This window comes from Sinohyriopsis cumingii, chromosome 1, assembly GCF_028554795.1.
Source record: "Sinohyriopsis cumingii isolate HCF-2022 chromosome 1, ASM2855479v2, whole genome shotgun sequence".
NCBI classification, from domain to species: domain Eukaryota; kingdom Metazoa; phylum Mollusca; class Bivalvia; order Unionida; family Unionidae; genus Sinohyriopsis; species Sinohyriopsis cumingii.
Genome location: NC_142961.1, coordinates 146,362,617 through 146,383,985, shown reverse-complemented (window position 1 = coordinate 146,383,985; position 21,369 = coordinate 146,362,617). Strand labels below are relative to the sequence as shown.

The 21,369-nt window shown below is 37.9% G+C and overlaps 1 protein-coding gene across 3 annotated transcripts in view; it reads right to left on the bottom strand.

Annotated features, from left to right (window-relative positions):
• Nucleotides 1-21,369, bottom strand: part of LOC149808102 (uncharacterized) — a 534,871-nt gene that overhangs the window by 486,772 nt on the left and 26,730 nt on the right. Inside the window, exon 1 of one of the 3 annotated variants that reach the window (XM_089973481.1) lies at nt 17,703-17,951. The exons of the other annotated variants lie outside the window; for them this stretch is intronic. The gene's annotated coding sequence lies outside the window, so the exon portion shown is untranslated. Of the gene's footprint in view, nt 1-17,702; nt 17,952-21,369 lie in introns of those variants that run through there. 3 annotated transcript variants of the gene reach the window in all.

Sequence of the window (21,369 nt, the reverse complement as noted above, 5' to 3'; positions counted from 1 at the left end):
ATGGGCCAAAAGACCCTGCTCGTCTAACCACAATTTTAACAATTGGACCCAAAGACCCTGCTCGTCTAACCACAATTTTAACAATTGGACCCAAAGACCATGCTCGTCTAACCACAATTTTAACAATTGGACCCAAAGACCATGCTCGTCTAACCACAATTTTAACAATTGGACCCAAAGACCCTGCTCGTCTAACCACAATTTTAACAGTTGGACCCAAAGACCATGCTCGTCTAACAACAATTGTAACAATTGATTGGACCCAAAGACCATGCTTGTCTAACGATATTATTTCGTAGAGAATTTAGATCCTTCAAAGATGGCAAAAATTAAAATTTAAACCAATACTCCAGAGGATCAATTCGAAATAGAGTTATTAGGCATGTTTACGCAGGAACGCGGAAATGCGATCACTTCGAAATAGAGTTATTAGTCATGTGTACGCAGGAACGCGGAAATGCGATTACAGAATTATATACCCTTTCTTCAAATAGAAATCTAGGAACCAAGTACTTGCTGAACACCATGAACTCTTTGTTACCACAGCAACAATCAGTTTTCCATATCTACAATGACTCTACAGTCAATCATTTACTAAATATTTACAGTACCTTTTGTAAAGCATAGCACTATGGCAAAGTTACTTAGGTTATCTTCTGTAACGTCAGCAATGCATTTGATACGGTGTGACAGCTTTCACATCGTCACAAACTACGTAGGATTGGAATTTAAGGAACGCCTTTAAGCTGATTTAACAAAGGCTGGTTATTCTTGGTGGACAGTCTGCTGGAGATCTGCCTCAAGAATCAGTATTTGATAGCCAGTCTACAGAAACGATATTGCTGATGAAGTTATGTCTAGTGTACTTTTTATTCACTAATGTCACTAGTTTATCACAATTGTATTTGATATAAGTGGTCTAAGGTTGACATTGCCCGGGGTGGGAGTGGGAGACAAGCGCCCCAATCCTCCAAAATGCCCCATACGGCCTGCGTCTCTTACTGCCTCTGTCAACTAAAATCCAGCTCCTGGCCTTCGCGAGTGGCTTAGATTTGAAGCCCGGCAGACCATGTTTTCTACTAACAGGAGAAGGGGTGAAGGCGGCCCACTGGCGCCTTAAAACCAGTTGCTTCGGGTAGATGGGACTCGTAAACCTTGGATGGTAGCTCATCTAGGAGAAGGAAAACTCCAATTCCAAACCTCTGCTGCCTTGTGGCTATACCCACTCATGGGAAAGGCTAAGGGAGTAAACCCCGACAGAAAATCTGGAGATGGAGTCCCTAAGGCGGTATGACATTGACTTCAACGTCATTCCGGCAACTCCTGCGACGCCGTTGGTGCCAAGCTGTATCGGCATTCGTCGTATCTTGGGCACACCAGCTGCGTGGAGAGGGGGGATCTGCTGCATGGGCAACAGCTGATTCTCCATACCACCCTGCCCAGGCTTCATAGCTCCACTGGAGAGGACACTCCAGCGTCGTCGTACGGCGTCGGCACAACACGAGAAGTAGCAGTTTACCGGTTCTAAGTCAAAGCTCGATAGGCGTAGAGCTTGGCGCCAGGGGTTACTTCTGACGGTGGGAGAGATCATCAGGTCTCACTGGACAGCTACCGCCCGCCTCAAGCTGGGCAGCCCCCAGTCAGTAAGGTGCTGCCCGCCATGGCCTGCCTGCTTCACTGGGTGCGTGGAGCTTAGAGAACCATCTCGACAAGTGGGCCACAAAACTCTGCACCAGGAAAGACTAAAAGAAGAAATAAAAAGACTCCAACTCTTCGTTTTGCAACCTGGAACATCAGGACCATGTGTTCTGGATTGACCACTGACCTACAGCAGATCGACGATGCACGGAAGACTGCCGTCATTGACAGAGAACTCTCCCGACTGAACATCGACATTGCCTGCCTCCAGGAGACCCGACTGGCTGACAGTGGCACCATCAGGGAAGCCAATTACACATTCTTTTGGCAGGGGAAGCCCTTGGATGAACCTAGGCAGCATGGTGTAGGCTTTGCTGTCAAGAACACGCTAATCGCCTTCATTGAACCTCCATCATCAGGTACTGAGAGAATCCTTGCCCTCCGGCTGTCAACATCCTTAGGCCCGGTCAACATCTTCAGTGTGTACGCCCCAACCCTCTGCTCCACCTACGAGGAGAAAGACAAGTTTTATGAGGCTCTGGATCAGGCAATATCCAGTATCCCCAACAATGAAAGCCTTTACTTACTAGGAGACTTCAATGCTAGAGTGGGAGCTGACCATGAGGCCTGGTCCACCTGTCTCGGCTTTTACGGAAGGGGCAAGATCAACGAGAATGGTCAGCGACTGCTGGAGATGTGCTGCTCCCACAGCCTATGTGTGACCAACACTTTCTTCAAATGCAAGGAGATCCACCAGGTGTCGTGGAGACACCCACGTTCACGCCACTGGCACCAGCTGGACCTCGTCATCACCAGGCGTGCAGAACTGGCCAGTGTCCTCCTTACCCGCAGCTACCACAGTGCCGATTGTGACACGGACCATTCCCTCGTGGCCAGCAAGGTGCGAATATTACCCAAGAAGCTGCACCACGCCAAGAAGAAGGGTCACCCACGTATCAACACCTGCTGTGCAAGCAACCCAGAGAAAACACAGCAGTTCATCAGCAAACTGAAGGAAGCCCTCACCAAAGTGACACCTGATGACACCATTGATTCCAAGTGGTCCCATATCCGTGACTCTGTGTACAATTCAGCCATCACAGCTTACGGGAAGAGGGAGCGAAAGAATGTCGACTGGTATGAGGCAAACTGGGAGGAGATGGAGCCCGTGACTGAGGCAAAGAGGATAGCCCTCCTGGCATACAAGGCTGCACCTAGCCCCAGAACACTACAAGCCCTCAGGATTGCAAGGAATAACGCCCAGAAGACCGCCCGCCGCTGTGCCAACACCTACTGGCTGAACCTTTGCAACAGTATACAGACAGCTGCTGACACCGGGGATACAAGAGGAATATATGAGGGTATCAAAAAGGCGACAGGCCCCCCCCCCCCCAGCTACAAGACCGCCCCCCTCAAGTCCAAGACGGGCGAAGTCATCACAGACCAGGGGAAACAACTGCAGCGATGGGTTGAGCACTATCTCGAGCTATATGCAACCCAAAACAATGTCACTGGAACTGTCCTGGATGCCATTCCAGACCTGCCTGTCATGGAGGAGCTAGACACACAGCCCACCCTGGAAGAGCTCGGAAAAGCCATCGATTGCCTTGCCTGTGGGAAGGCTCCTGGAAGCGACGGCATTCCTCCTGAAGTCCTCAAGAGCGGAAAACCAGCACTGCTCCAGCCCCTACACACACTCCTCTGCCTTTGCTGGGAACAGGGATACATCCCACAGGACATGCGTGACGCCAACATCGTCACTTTGTACAAAAACAAAGGAGACCGTAGCGACTGCAACAACTATCGGGGCATCTCCCTCCTCAGCATCGTCCAAAAGGCCTTCGCCCGTGTTGCCTTGACGTGCTTGCAGATCCTAGCCTCCCGCGTCTACCCAGAGTCCCAGTGTGGATTTCGAGCCGGCAGGTCAACTGTAGACATGATCTTCTCACTACGTCAGCTGCAGGAGAAGTGTCGTGAGCAGCGGATGCCCCTCTACATTGCCTTCATAGACCTGACGAAGGCGTTTGACATGGTTAGTCGGAGTGGACTCTTCAGACTCCTGCAGAAGATCGGCTGCCCCCCACGTCTGCTTGCTGTCATTATGTCGTTCCACGAGAACATGCACAGCATAGTGTGCTTCAATGGCGCAACATCTGAAGCATTCCCAGTCATTAGCGGAGTCAAACAAGGCTGTGTCCTTGCACCGACGCTCTTTGCCATCTTCTTCTCCATGCTTCTCCAGTACGCATTCAAGGACTGCAGCGAGGGAGTGTACATCCATACCAGGGCTGACGGCAAGCTGTTCAACATCGCCCGTCTCCGTGCTAAGACTAAAGTCACAGAGGTACTCATCCGTGAATTGCTCTTTGCCGATGATGCAGCCTTGACATCACACACGGAAGATGGACTTTAGCAGCTGGTATGCTGCCTCTCCCATGCATGTAAGGAATTTGGACTGACCATCAGTTTGAAGAAAACGAATGTCATGGCACAGGACACAGACTCCCCTCCCTCTGTCTCCATCGATGGGTACAATTTGGAAGTTGTCGAGAACTTCACATACCTCGGGTCTAACATCTCCAGCTCACTCTCCATTGATTCTGAGGTGGGCGGCAGGATTGCCAAGGCAGCAGCAGTGATGGCCAGACTTAACCAGAGGGTCTGGAACAACCCCAGCCTCACAGAGAAGACCAGACTGCGTGTCTACCAAGCGTGCGTGCTCAGCTCACTTCTCTACAGCAGCGAAACATGGACCACCTATGCAAGACACAAGAGGAAACTCAACAGCTTCCACCTGAGATGTCTGCGGCGCATTCTGCACATCCAGTGGCAGGACAAAGTACCCAACACAGAGGTTCTAGAACGCGCCAACATGAACAGCATGTTCTCCATACTCAGCGAGAGGCGCCTTCGCTGGCTCGGCCATGTCAAGAGAATGGACCCAGGTCGCATTCCCAAGGAACTGTTATATGGGGAGTTAGCAGAAGGTGCACGACCAACTGGACGACCATATCTGCGCTACAAAGATGTTTGCAAGAAGGATATGAAAACAGCAAACATCAATGTCAGTGACTGGGAGAGCTGTGCAAACAACCGTTCCAGCTGGTTTCTAGCTGTCAGGCAGGGAGTTCAAAACGCAGAGGAAAAGAGAAGAATAAAGCAAGCTGAAAAGAGAGCTAAAAAGAAGGATAAGCAAAAGCGTACTTTGGAGCTATGCCATCGTCTCCCGTAGACGGACGGATGCCAAGAAGATCTGATATAATTACATGTGCTGAAATTCTGAATTCAAATCTTTACAAAATACATAAAAAGTCGTGACATTCGTTGAGAGTGGCGTTTAGAAACGCGTATTGACCACCACTTCATCTTTTGCCAACCAATTTTTTGAGACCTCTGCAGAAACGGCACAGCTTGTTATGATCAAGCGGGTCCTCCAGATATAGTATCAACCATGGCAAGTAAAATAGATTTAGATAATTTGTTAGATACAAATAATGGTGAACAGGCTCGATGAATGAAGAAACATATGATGAGAATAAGGAAATGATGTGTGTGTGTGTGTGTGTGTGTGTGTGTGTGTGTGTGTGTGTGTGTGTGTGTGTATTTTCAACTTAGCTTTAACGATTATTTTCAGTCATATTGCAACGATGTCAGCATAGTGGCAGTTTTATAGAGATGTCTAGCAATGGGGCATAATGTCGCAGACATGCAGCATGTCCCACCCAGACACATTACCCTGACACCAGGCCGACCAGTCCTAACACTAACCTCTTAATTGCTGAGCGCCTAGCGAGGCCGCTGTTAGTACCATTTTTAGAAGTCTTGGTATGACTCGGCCGGGTTTCGAACCCACTACCTCCCGCAAGTAGTAGTTCAAATGGCTTCACTAACAAAGGGAGTTCCTTTCACACGAACTTTAATAATTTCATAGTAAGAGTTTTAAAACTGAGATATGAAAGTTAGTTAAACTGTAGCCGAACGCATAAAACTCTGTAAAGCTACCGACCCGAACAGTGAAATCGCCGCCATACGATCATGTGTGTAATGAGTGTATACTAGGCTAGACAAAACAATGAACCAACACAAAGGTAATTAAATGATTTCAGGTGGGTTTTTTGCAGGTGATCAACTTTATCTTATGCCTGACTTTTCATTGCTAATGACTATAAGAATGTTTTACCATCCACACCTCTCTTTCTTTCTCTCTGTTGGTCGGATTGTACGTCAGTTTTACTATCGCAGATCCAAGACATCATTACAGTCATAGCCACATGATAAAATCCGTTACGCTCTTTTGTCACGAATTTTCGCCCGTGTCTTACGACGATGGAGCAGACAGGGAGAAACAGCGAGATCTGGATCCAATGGGGATAAACTGACATGTTATCGGACCAATCAATACAGAGAGTGTGTGTGGGGTGGGGTGGGGGGAGAATAGACTGACCGTAGTATTGTGTTGTTTCCCTAAAACTGACGTTCTGACTGCCCAAACAACACATATTGAGAGAGAAAGAGAAAGCGATTAAAATGATCTGTAGCAATAGATTGTTCTAGGTTAATAAACAAAACTAAACAAAAGATCAAATTTGCTACATTATGTGTTTGCCAAGGAATTTACATTACAGACTTCTTCAATCAACGAGCTATTGCAACTTTCTATCACTGGTCTTGCGTAACACTAGAAATATAGCATGGAAAGTGTACATGTACCATTATACTGATTCGGGTTCTTCTCGGTTAATTGGTGTAAGAACAAATCCAAGTTCAAAGTTTTCATCTATCACAATATATATATATATATATATATATATATATATATATATATATATATATATATATATATATATATATATATATATATATATATATATATATATATATATATATATATATATATATATATATATATATATAGCCTTGTGCATGTTCATCAAAAAACAAAAAAACATTTTTTCTCTCAATTCATCAGTATATCATTAATATTAACATCATCGTATCATATGCTGGTAATGGGTCAAAGAGCTTACCCATTTATTTGAGGCATACAAAATAAAGTCATACACCGAAAACGATACAAAGGTATATGCATTTATACTTCATGTATAATACATTGCTATACATGTACACTTCATGTATAATGCATTACTAATTTATGTACACTTCGTGTATCTATAATTCTATTTTAATATATGAACTGCAGTCATGCGAATTTGTTTGTTGGCATTCCATTATTCATAAAAAAAGATTAAAAGGTTACTCATTGTTCTCTTTCTTACTCATTATTTACTCATTGTCAATGTATCCAATATCGAGTGAACTTAGTAATTGATTGCTGATTCTGCAATTTTCATAACATTGAAGCAACACTGCCACTGAGGGTGTCTGATTTGTTTCTTATTTTTGTTAGGACAGTTCAGCTGAAGTTTTTCTACGTATTTGAATCTTCATATATATATATATATATATATATATATATATATATATATATATATATATATATATATATATATATATATATATATATATATATATATATATATATATATATATATATATATATATATATATATATATATATATATAAAACTTTTCAGACTTGTTTCAAGATATAGACATTTTAATAATCCTTGTGACAACTCGATAAAATACCATGGCAACACCACTTTAGTTTTAAATTTAAACTGAGTACGCCACCTCAACTATTGTTCTGTTTCAAACCGGAATTTACTCCTGACGTTTTGTACCACCTTAATTTAAAAAATAGGCAAACAGAGATATAAACTAGTAACATTACTAATAAACAGATATAAGAGCTCATTTTGTCACTGATTGGGATAATGCCTAATTTGAACTTTTTACATCCTCGAATACGTTTCATTTCTGGGTTGGCTTTATTTAGCTCAAAACAAACTTTCTCCTGATAAACCGACAACCTTGGGCTAAAGCAATATGTGCGGCGCGAACACACACACACACACGCACGCACGCACGCGCACGCACGCACACACGCACGCACGCACGCACATACATACATACATACATACATACATACATACATACATTCATACATACATACATACGTATCTACATGCATACATACATACATACATACATACGTATCTACATGCATACATACATACATACATACATACATACATACATACATACATACATACATACATACATGCATGCATGCATGCATGCATGCATACATACATACATACATACATACATACATACATACATACATACATACATACATACGTACATACATACATACATACATACATACATATAGTAACTGGAACAGCGTGACTCTCAAGTTGGACAGCTAAAAAGGCTTTGCTGTCTTATTATATGTTAGAAACATTTGCGAATCATTATTTTGTACCGTTCACGTATTTGCTACCGGGCATGTGTAATTTAAATATTCGGATCTTTCATCAGTCAGTTAAGTCCCGAACTCCACATTTCTTCGAAAATCTTGTAATTCATGGCTTGACTTACATATTGGATGACAATATTAGTTACACGAACTTTGAGGCAGACGGAACTAATACTTACTCTGATATTAGCACGACAATGTCCACCTTCCTAGCTAGACAGTTAATGACAATGTCCACCTTCCTAGCTAGACAGTTAATGACAATGTCCACCTTTCAAGCTAGACAATTAATGACAATGTCCAGCTTTCCAGCTAGACAGTTAATGACAATGTCCAGCTTTCCAGCTAGACAGTTAATGACAATGTCCAGCTTTCAAGCTAGACAGTTGATGACAATGTCCAGCTTTCAAGCTAGACAGTTAATGACAATGTCCAGCTTTCAAGCTAGACAGTTAATGACGATGTCCACCTTCCTAGCTAGACAGTTAATGACAATGTCCACCTTTCAAGCTAGACAATTAATGACAATGTCCAGCTTTCCAGCTAGACAGTTAATGACAATGTCCACCTTTCAAGCTAGACAATTAATGACAATGTCCACCTTTCAAGCTAGACAGTTGATGACAATGTCCACCTTTCAAGCTAGACAGTTAATGACAATGTCCAGCTTTCAAGCTAGACAGTTGATGACAATGTTAATCTAAACAGTTTTCATTTCTCGCAAAAATGCGAGCTGGATCACTGCTTCGCTTATAACTCTATGTAAACCGTATTTCAGTAAGAAGCCATTTGGCCCCCCTTTAAATGATTTTTTGGTTATCTTTGTTTCCTGACAGGAAATGAAAGTGAATAAATCTTAATTTACATAAAAAATACGTTTCCTAACATCTGACTGTGTTTTACAATTATTGTAATTGTTTTGGATGAAAATTTGTTTAAATATGCAAAGCTGCTAACTCGCAAGAGGTCAATATCAAACAAGGGTCAATATATAACAAGAGGTCAATTTATAACAGGAGGTCAGTATATAACAAGAAGTCAATATATATCAATTTCTGGCTGTGCAAGGAATTATTTTTATATCTCATGTATGTTGTCCCCTCCCTATCCAAAATGGTGGATTTGCAAATGTTGCTTGGTTAGCTATTTATAATCATCGATAGTGGAAACATGGGAAGAGATCTTAGAAAATATTTTCACATTCAAAAATGTTTCCCGGAAAACAAGATATCCTACGGGACTTCTGAACCAGGAGATTATTTGATCTGAACTCTGAAGATACATAAGTTCAAAGGAAAAACAAAGCGAAGGAACTTAACATATAACCATGGCTGATATAATTCGTATCCATAGCATTTAACATTTTAAGCAATATTTGATAAAGTGCGTACACACTTTATAGTCGAGAGATAACTTTAGAATTAAAAAAATAATAAAACAATATCGAAAACTCTAAAGAAGTTGAAAATACAACCATCATGAATGCCCGGAGTATGGTGAATTTCAGTTTAGTTCCCAAATACGTGGCGACAAGAAATGCAATATTCCATCAAAGAAACAACGTTGAAATATTGCAATACAATGAATGGTGGAACCACAATAATATGAGAGGTATTTTGAAACGTTCTGTAAATTTTATTAAAGTTGTTTTGTTTCTTTAAACCTGTTAATAATTTAATGTCGGTCAATCAACAAAATAGCATTCTATATAATGATCCACAGCTGCACGTGCAGTATGTCTGGCAAGTGCAGATACATGCGTATGACGTAGTATTGGTAAACTTCAGTGACGTAAAAATGGCGGGAAAGAAGAACATATTGTTAAATCCGAGCACTCTTTGGGTATTCTCAGACTGATATCAAGACCGACTTGGATAACGTTTGCGGATGAAATTCTCTCTTATATCCGACAATTATGAGGTGGTTTCACCATGTTAAAGAAGGTCGCGAATCCATTAACCACGTTCAGGAAAACCGTTGTCTAGTGAGAGGAATGTGGCTGCTGTATCGCCGGGTCACAATACGCGGTAGAAGATATTTCTATTATTGCATGTTTTCATTTGTCAGCTCTTTTTAATATATTGAAAACAATCATTTGAAACTCAAAATAGTTTTGTGCTAGATGGGTCCCACATTGGTAAATAGCTGATTGGGTTGAAATCGCCAGACAGCTCCTCGCCAGAGACGTTTGAATAATGAAACATACATTAACTGTTTTCAACACGACGCAAGAGAAAAGAAGAAAGTTTTGGATCGGCTAAAACGAGCTTAGCCATAAAATCGCTCGACGAAGTCGGACGCTCAACCGAAGTATCCATCAATTCCATGACAACGCACCGGCACTTATCCCTAACAGAAGTCATGAAGAGGCACAGCATTCAAACTTTACCCAATCCTCCCTAAAGACCTGATCTAGCTCTAAGTGATTTCTGGATGAATTCCGTTATTAAATATTGTGGAAGGTGTTCAGCTGATTTGAAAACCGCCAAGTAGTGCTAAGTGCAGTTTTCCAGTTTAAGAAACGACATACACCTCCACCACAAAAATATTAATATAAAATGATATTTAATAACTGAACAATTGTACTGAGCAAATGTGTTGTGGTGAATAGAGGGTGCTTTGACAGGATGCACTGATGGGATAACCACTAATAAGAAACTTTGTTGAACAGCGTATTAATGTTCAGAATTGTGTAATTAAAACTCGTACACTCTAGACTGCTGGAACCATGATAATTAATACATCCAGACTGCTGGAACCATGATAATTAATGCATCCAGACTGCTGGAACCGTGATAATTAATACATCCAGACTGCTGGAACCATGATAATTAATATATCCAGACTGCTGGAACCATGATAATCAATACATCCAGACTGCTGGAACCATGATAATTAATGCATCCAGATTGCTGGAACCATGGTAATTAATACATCCAGATTGCTGGAACCATGGTAATTAATACATCCAGACTGTTGCAGCACACTCTTTCTTGCAACATTGAAGCGCTTTCTAACAGGATAGATAATTCATGCTCGTACCGAGTTATGTTAAAATCCACTATGTAAACACACTGCAAGGAGTAGGATTCACAACAATGACAGTAATACATCATAATGTCGTTTATTAATGAACATGTTTCACCTTTAAAATCTTACATTTTGAAATGAACAACTCAAACTCAACAAACGTAACTGTTACGACAAGGTTTTGTTTGGATTTGGACATTTTGCTGTCAAAAGATCCAAACAGGAAATTGCATTGAGCAAACTTAGAGAAGTCAGTATGTTTCACCTCTGCGTAAAAGAATGCATAACCTGGAGAAAACATGTCTTTGTACTTCTGTTAAATTAGAACGCATTGTGATGAAATAATCAAGAAACTTTCTATTTAAATAAAAATTCTGATGACATGCTATGTAGCCATATACTAATAAAACTGTATGTCGTCTAACTGACCTATTACTTTGGTCACTTGCACACGATCAATAAGTAAATAAATAAAGCAATTGATTAATTAATTCATTTATGTTCTCATTTGTATGTCTTTATATCTATTTTTCTTACAATTTATTAAACATTTACTAATTCCAGTTTCCGTCTTCTCTGCCTTGTTAGAAAAAGGGTGGAACAAAGAGAGAAAGATTTTCAAGTCAAGGTATAGCACTGATAAATATGTCCATTAAGCCTACTACAACTACAAATTAATGTACATTACATATATTGTGCAAGTTGGAACTTTCTGGTATGTAAAATGACCTATACTTACATTGCATAGATTGTGCAGGTTAGAAAACTCTGATGTGTAAACCGGCTTATAAATGGTTGTTGATTTGTTTTCATTAGCCCCCACATCACTGACCGGAAATAAAAAGAATGCCACATCCACTCGAAATGACTGATGTAGGAGACGAAATGGGCAACTTAACGTGACTGGGAAATTTAGCACATTTTATTCATACGTTTTCCCAAATTATTTCACATTTGCATAATCTGTCAAGTTGCAGAGAAATGACATTTTCATTTATCACCTTTTTGGAACTGGATGACATGTTCGTGACCAATTTTCAGCCAATATACCTCTTCCAATCCTAGGCATAACCTAAAACTGAAGTAAAGATGACTGAATAACAACTTCATCCAGAAAGTGATTAATACTGAGCCATTCATATACATTGATTAAAAAAGGGCAGTAGACCTTCCCATTTAGTAAAATTCAAAACTAGTTCAAATGTTTGTTCAATTACATAATAGTATCGTAAACAATAACCTTTCGACATAATTCAAACTCGTGCAGTTCAATATACTGAACGAATAAAACGCCATTATTTGGATATTTGCATAAAAATTGGAAATTCCAAATCAGCCTTAGCAAAACCGAGGATAAAAAAAGTAGGCGAAGAACGTAACGGTTGTTTTACTGTGTAACATAATGTTTCGCATGACCCCAGCAACACAATTTGTCCCAAAATGGAGTCAAGCAATTTTTTTGACGACAAATTCGAAATTCAAATCTCAGACAAAATGATATCGATGCTCAGAATATATATTTAAACCAAGAACACGATAATTTATTTTTCCTCAATCGGGGTTTTGAAGAGGCTTTTCATGCATCAAGATAAGCGATACCATGACCTATAACTTGTCTCCAAGCATAAAACTCGTGTCGGTCATCTGTAACAAAATCAACTTTAACTGTTTTAATTACTCCGAATCCGAAATGTTTCCACCTATACGTATCAGTTAGAAGCGATAACTTTATGCGGAGAATTAGTTTCAAGAAACCTTACCAAAAAATAAACCCGCTAACTACAATTTTAAGCTCCAAATACATTTTGATGCATGTGGCCCCCGGCAATGTTTCTCAAGTTATACATTTACGACCACGTAGTTTACACATTTATTTCATTATTTATGATTTCGTGAATCTTCTAATTACTGTGTAGGAGTTTTTGTTACTATAAGTACACTGATCATTACAAATATTTTTGTATTATCTTGGAACTTAAGTCTTAGTGATTGTAACAAAAAGTGAAAAGGTTCCATGGTATCACTCTATTTGCACCTTAATTCAAATAAAGGTGATAAAACCAACAACCGCAAGGATCACAGTCATATATGTGTATGATTTGGATTTTTAAACTTAGCTTTAACAATTTTTCAGTCATATCGCTAAGATATCTGCAGTGTGGCAGTTTATAGTGATGTCTAGCACTGGGGCATAATGCCGCAGACATGTAGCATGATGTCCCACCCAGTCACATTATCCTGACACCAGGCTGACCAGTCCTAACACTAACCTCTTAATGCTGAGCACCAAGCGAGGCAGCTGTTAGTACCATTTTTGTAAGTCTTTGGTATGACAGTTACATATAAAATTAATCAACATTTGTTGAAAGTAAGTGTAAAACAGTATATATCATTTTTATATTTTACCAAGAGATCATTTCTTATATCATTTCAGGTTTAGAGGGAATTACTATTGCCCAAAGGGAATGATGCAGTCTCTTAATGGTCCAGAGTTTTTAATTGGAAAGGAATTTCCCTGAGAATACCATGGGTAATTATAATTTTATACAGGGCAGAAATTTTAGTATACACCAGAGAAGAGAGTATGGAAATAGTAAACATCATCATTAATTAAGACACGTATCAACAAAGTCGGCAGAGCCCATATATACAATCTATTGGACTGTACGTCAGCCAACAGTTTGCTTTCGGCAAGAGAAATTTAAAGGGAATTGTTGGATCTTACGTAAATTTGCAACGCAGTCTTATATTGATGTGACCTCAAAACAATTCACTTTATAGCTTTCGATGTCGTCTTTTAGAGGTGTTGTAGCCCGTTTATTGCCCATCCTTCATTTTATCATAGGAATTCAGCCAGATTTAGTAGGAACTCTGTACTAATGAAACCTTCAAGAAATTTATTTTCCAGCCGTCCAACTCATATGGACGAATCATATCCCCTGATTGTCAATCCTTTTAATATTTGTAGCATAAATTTAATAAAGATTTTTCATCATGCATCTTTATACCAATAAGACCGTAGTTTGAATTATATCCTTCTTCCAAGTAATATACAAGAGATGTAGTTCCATGACTTCCGTGTTTGCCGCATTACTTTACCAAGGATGACTGGACTTAAGCAAATCTGCCATGCACTTTAGACCTTGAACTAATTTGATTTCATGTGTTCCAATTATCATTCAGAAGAGTTATGGCCCCTTTCTTATGTATATTTCATTTAATTTATATTCGATTTAATTTGATTGTTTGTTTGTTTTTTTTTTTTTTAAAATTCCATTACATGTTATTGTAACGTAACTTTATTTACTGGATTTTACATTTTCAGAAGAAAAAAATTCAGTATTTGCTGCAAAGCGATTTCATAAGAGCCCAGTAAAAGTGACTGGAGTTCGCCATGTATACCTGTTCCAAACCAGATAAAACTTTCCGCATGTGCACTCATTATAGGATGGTGAACATTGTGACAAAAACAAATGAATTTCCAGTACTAAGAATCGATGACTGCATTGATACAACAGAAAATGCCAAGCATGTGACCAAATTTTACCTTCTGAAAGGATTTTGGCAAATTCCACTGACGGAAAGAGCAAAGAAAATTTCGGCAATCGTGACTCCAAATGGACTTTATCAATATAAAGTGGTGCCGTTTGGGATGAAGGGTTCGCTAAGTACGTTTCAACGTCTAATAAAAAAACATGATCACATCTGGTGTAGATAATTGTGATGCTTACATCGATGATGTCATCATTTACAACGACACCTGGAAAGAACTTTGTGCAACACTTTGGAAATTCTTTCACAGACACACAGATGCAAGTCTGACGATTAATTTATCAAAAAGTGAGTTCTGCCGTGCTAGTGTAACATTTCTAGGAATATTGTGGAACATGGACCAGTTAAACCTAAAGCTGCTAAGGTCAATTCTGTCTCTGATCTCCCTGTGCCTGTTAGAAAGAAGCAACTTATGCGAGTTTTAGGTATGGCTGGATACTATCGGAAATTTAGTTCCAATTTTTCCATAATTGCTGAACCCCTGATAAATTTATTGAGCAAGAAAAACAAGTTACTTTAGACTGAAAAATGTCAAGAGGCTTTTGATAAGTTAAACGCCACACTTAAAAGCGCGACAGTTCTTACAACTCCAAATTTCAGCCAATCATTTAAACTGTCTGTTGACGCAAATGATGTTGGGGTTGGAGCAGTATTGATTCAAGAAGACGAAAATGGCATTGATCATCCAGTGTGCTATTTTTCTAAGAAATTAAATAAACACCAAAGAAATTATTCAGCAGTCAAGAAGGAATGTTTGGCTTTGATATTGTCATTTCAACATTTTGAAGTTTACATTAGTTCAGCTCCTTCTTTGATTGCTGCATATAATGATCAAAACCTCCTTACTTTCATCGGCAAGATAAAAATAACAATCAAAGACTACTAAGATCGAGTTTGTTGTTAGAGGAATATTATATTGACATCAGGCACATGAAGGGAAATGATACTTTAATAGCAGATGCACTTTCTTCTGTATAGAAATGTATTATTTTATGACATTTTCCAGAAATTAGTTTGACCTGACTGTTTTTTCATAAACATCTAATAATACAAACTTTGTAACAAATGCAGACCTAGTTCCTGACTTTGATTCAGAACCAGTGAGAGTGAAGTAAACAACATTTTGTTTCATTCTTTCTTAGTGTAGATTCACAAAGTGAAATCGAGGCCATGCTTGGAGTACGTGATGTTAAGCATGTAAAGCTTCTATCTTGTTCTAGAAATATGATCATGTGACCCTCCCACGGGAATCTGTTTTGCGTCTGAAATTAGTGTATAACTATTTTCTGTAGAGAATTTAGTCAGTTGGGCTATAGACTATTGACACTTAAAGGTGTTTTGTAGTGACCAGTTTGAGCTGAAATTCTATTTTATGGAATTATTAATTATTTTCCCTGGAAATATTTAAGTGCTCAAACAGAATTCTTGGACAAAGACATTCATTGAAATTTTATTCAGAATTCAATACAACTGGAATATATATTATTTTTTGAGGTTCAACAAAGAACTGTTGACACATCAGGACAACACTGACTATTACAGTCGTCATAGTCCTCCATCTTGGATTTTGTTTTATCAGGACTCCAACTCAGATTCATTCAGGACTTTTTATTTCTAGGACTTCTATTTTTTTAATTTTTTGATTATTTTTTTTATTTGATTCGTAAAACCATAACTTCTTTTTTCTCATTTACCTTGTTTTTGTAGGGAAATAAATTGTTTGTTAAATTGTACAAAGCTTGTTGTCTTCACTCTTTTCTTGTTAATGTTTTAAAGAGCCTAAAATGTAACATCTTTCACAACGTTACTTTCTGCAACATTTGTTAGCAAAGATTATTGGATTTAACATTTCTTAACAAGGAATGTTGGATTTCAACCGAACTTAGGCGTGGAGTTTTATTCGGATGAGACTTTCAATGAACTGGTTTTCCAACATCCAGACATTATCATTTCGAGGAACGAAAGCCCCTGCACTTCCATTCATTAGCTCTCAAGTTCCACTGTTGAGGTCCTAGTCGAGAATGGTATAATTAATATAGTCCTTTGTGATGCACCCATCTCAATCTGTCAAAGCAATATGATTTCCCATTTATACACGCAAGTCCTAAATTAATATGCAAATATCATACAGACGGTCTTTCTGCTAATTTTAAATGACTATTGTAATGACTTTTTATACTGTTATCTAAAGCTATTTGATACTTATAAACTGGTTGTTTTCAGTGTTTCTCCAGCCTTGCGAATTTTAATAATGAAACGACCAAAAGAGCAGTAATGTGTGCAGTGTCAAATACACTGTCTGGTGATTTAGTCCGCAAGAGCTTTGATTTCCACAGCATTAACTTCTTGACAATATATGCTCCCCTTCCCAGCAGACAATCACTAAACACTGACGACAGAAGTAATTGAACAAAGAATGAATAATACATAGTTTGTACTAAAATGGCAATAATTATGACAGTAATAGGTAACATGAATGCCTCATTTTATGAGGATGCCTGTCATTTAAAACCAGATTGTTAAAGTAATGCATGGCTCGATTATTAAATATTAAAATTTAAATAATTGCCTCTTTGAGAAACCACATACAATGAGAGACGAAGTTTTGTTGCCGGAAGGGTTGGTGGTCCCCTTAGCAGACTTTATTGTATAGGCATAAGACTATATAGTGGAGAAAAGGAAGCCATTGTTTGAGGTGTATAACGGAGTGCATGACGTGCACTCTAAACTGCAAATGACGAATACGACTTTTTAATCATAATAAACCCATCAGACACGTGCATGTACAGATATATCATAAATCCGCACACAATCATCATTAAAAGCAAACTTTTACACACTGATACAGAACCTGCGATATCGATAAATGTTGTTATAAACTAATAGTGAATTATATCGCTTGCACGCATATTAGCAACTGTAATGAATATCCAACCCACCCCTGTATTCATTCCCCCCGCACGACCCATGAGCGGATAAAGTGTATCTCTTTCCGTAATTTAAATAAACAATCAAATTCATATTCTGTGAAACTACAAATAAACATGAACTTGTAATTATGAAAAATAAATTGTCAAACATACAAAAAGGTACATACCAAGTCCTTTTAGCAAGTATGCCGATATAATTAGTTTTTCACATAAGAATTTTCATCTGATCCTCTAGTTCCAAAATCAAGGAGTTCATTCTACAAGGGCTCAAACAGGTATGGCTGAATTTCTCAGGGATCAAAATGCAAGTCCATATCCCAAAAAAATATGCTTTTCCCCAAAATTACTCAATTCAGACATAAACCGTCCACAACAAGGCTGGCTAGCCATTGCTTCAGCTGTCCTGTTTCTGACGTCATTCACGTGACAGGAAGCTCATTAATGTTCGCAATAATCTAAAGGTCTCGTACACTTTAGTTGTATTTTTGACAGACATTTTTAATTCTGAATATAAACACACATTTAACTTGTAAAAATACATGTAGCGTTGTATGTATGTATGTATGTATGTGTGTATGCATGTATGTATGTATGTATGTACGTACGTATGTATGTATGTATGTTGTATGTATGTAGGTAGGTAGGTAGGTAGGCATATATATATATATATATATATATATATATATATATATATATATATATATATATATATATATATATATATATATATATATATATATATATATATACAGTCTTCTGCAGTTTTATGTTCTATATATATTAGAACATATTCATTTTGGTATTTTACGTTAAATTTATTTCTATTTTATACAACTTTTACAGAAGTTTAGCATGTGTATTCGTTATATTCTGCCTTGTTATGGTTCATTTTAAGTTTTATTTTGAAAGAGTTTATCTTCTTAAGGCTTTGTGCAAGGATGAAAATGACACACTTCTACAAATTAAGTTTATGGATTTTGTTTGTATGTAATGTGTGGTGCTTTTTGTCTTGCTGTTTGTTGTTCACTGTACAGTCTGAATTTTGTTTGTATGTAATATGTGGTGTTTTTTGTCTTGCTGCTTGTTGTTCACTGTACAGTCTGGTTTTTGTTTGTATGTAATGTGTGGTGTTTTTTGTCTTGCTGTTTGTTGTTCACTGTACAGTCTGAATTTTTTTTGTATGTAATGTGTGGTGTTTTTTGTCTTGCTGTTTGTTGTGCACTGTACAGTCTGAATTTTTTGAGCTCTTTACATTTTGTCATTAATAGCTTCATTTTTGTAACCCGTCTATTTCTCGCTAAAATAGTGCCTTGTACACCCAGTTCGAAGATTAATCGATTCATTATATATTTCACAATTAGAATTGAAATATATCAGTGGAACAAAACTGGTATTGCCACATTGGAGAAAACACGTTTATCGCCACAGTGGCGATATCATTGTTGGAACTACTAATTACTGGAACTACTATGGTTTCACATTTAGGATATCTGATCGTCTAGTACGCCAATATTTAATCAGTAAAGAAGGCGCTATAAAAATGCCTGAAATCGAGCTCAAAAAAGGAAATCCAAAACTTTTACTACAAGCATTACCTTTCTAAAATAAGTTTTCCAAATTAATACTGCAAATAAATTAATGACTGAACTTACATGAACAGTTGCTATTATGTATTCTGTAACCCAAACAGAGTGAATTTTACACTCTAAGACAAACGAACTCATTTTATGAAACACTTTTAGTTAAATACAGTATTACAATATTTTAGGTAGCCATTCTAACTCACACCAATCATAATCATGCTTGAAAGCATTGAAAAGATCGGGGTTTTTTTTATGACCAACCGAAATTGTGTGACAATCGAAATCTGCCTAATAACCTTGACTCCAAGGGTTGCTAAATCACAAACTCACGTTTATAGTGCAGAAATGCACATAATAAAGAACTAAAATCCATACAAGTAAACTCACACTTATTAAAATCGTTTGTTTAAAGATATTACGCCCTGAAATCTGTCGCATGTGACCTCTCCGTCATATCTCTGCATTTCTACTTAAATCCCTAAGCCAACAATGTTTACTGTATTACACCGCACAAGAAATATGTTGCCAAAAATATAAATATCTGTATTTTTGCTGGAAAACAGACTTTTATTTGACAAAATGTACAGTTTGAAACCTTATATGTACAATATAAATTTGTAAAAGGTTGCTGTCCTAAAACTATTATAAATTTCAGAACATTTTTTAATCAACCGTTCGTTGCATTTGCACAGACTGGAGAAACAAATCACTGCAATCGACAGTTCTTGTCTTTATATATATATATATATATATATATATATATATAATTAAAATAAAATCTACGCTCTTTAGAGTAAATATAAGGCAATATTTCAATCGTGAAGTGAAAACATTTTGTATTTTTGTATTGTTGTATATATGTGTGTACGTGTGTGAGCGTGCGTGCGTGCGTGCGTGCGCGCGTATGTGTATGTGATAGTTTGCCTTGTGAGACAGTCAGTTGAGATACGCATATTCCATAACAGCATTTAAGTAAATCATAACTGAAGTTATGACGTCATGAAACTTTGCAAAGTTTTCCTGCGGTGTTGCAAACAAAACTTGTTATGCTCTCTCTCTCTCTCTCTCTCTCTCACACACACACACACACACACACACACACACACACATGACGTGAACCTTTAAGAAACTACTCCATAATTCTTTACCTCTATGCAGACCGACGATTTGCCATTTTCTTAAAACTATTTACGAGTGAGTGTGTGTGTGATTTGGATTTTTAACGTATATTTAACAATTTGTCAGTCACATGGCTACGAAGTCCGCAGTGTGGCAGTTTATAGTGATGCCTAGCACGGAGGCATCATGTTATAGACATGTAGCATCATGTCCCACCATGTCACATTATACTGACACCAGGCCGACCAGTCCTAACATTAACCTCTTAATGCTGAACACCTAGAGATGCAGCTGTTATTACCGTTTTTATGTCTTTTGGTATCACTCGGCCGGGGTTCGAACCCGCGACATCCCGCATCGGAGTCGGACGCTCTAACCACTAGGCAACCGGAGCTGATTTATTAGTGAGAAATTAAAAACTAATCTATCATTTGTGTTTGTGTTGAACAGGAAAATCCCAACTCCAGGTCACAATTTATGGGTGGAAATTAGGCAAATCATCGTACTCGCTGAAACATTCAGAACCTCAAATGTTATTTCCCTATCTGACAACAGTGCATATATGGATTCTAGTATTCCCTCGTAAAGTAGTATATCGTTACTTATTGTATTTAGCTTTTCGGAACTTTCTGTGGGGCCCATTCTCTTCAAATATATTAAAAGTCTGCAAGTCACCGGCACGGACATTAAATTTAATTGTAAATGATTTAAACCGCCATTGATTGACTGTTTGATTGTGTATACGATTGATTGATTGAATGATTTATTGATTGGTTAACTGATTGATTGATTGATTGGTTAATTAATTGATTGATTGATTGGGAGATCATTGAGAGAGAATTGGGACGAGGTGTGTTAAAGGATTAGGAGTGTCTCTGCATGCATATATATATATATATATATATATATATATATATATATATATATATATATATATATATATATATATATATATATATATATATTTATTTATTTATTTATATATATAATACTTTATGTCTTACAATACAAGTGAATTAAACTAAGTGCCATTTTAGTTCAAGATATTTTGGATAGATCTGATATTTATGCTACAAGGATCTACTGCTAAAACAAGCCATTACAATACAAGTGAATTAAACTAAGTGCCATT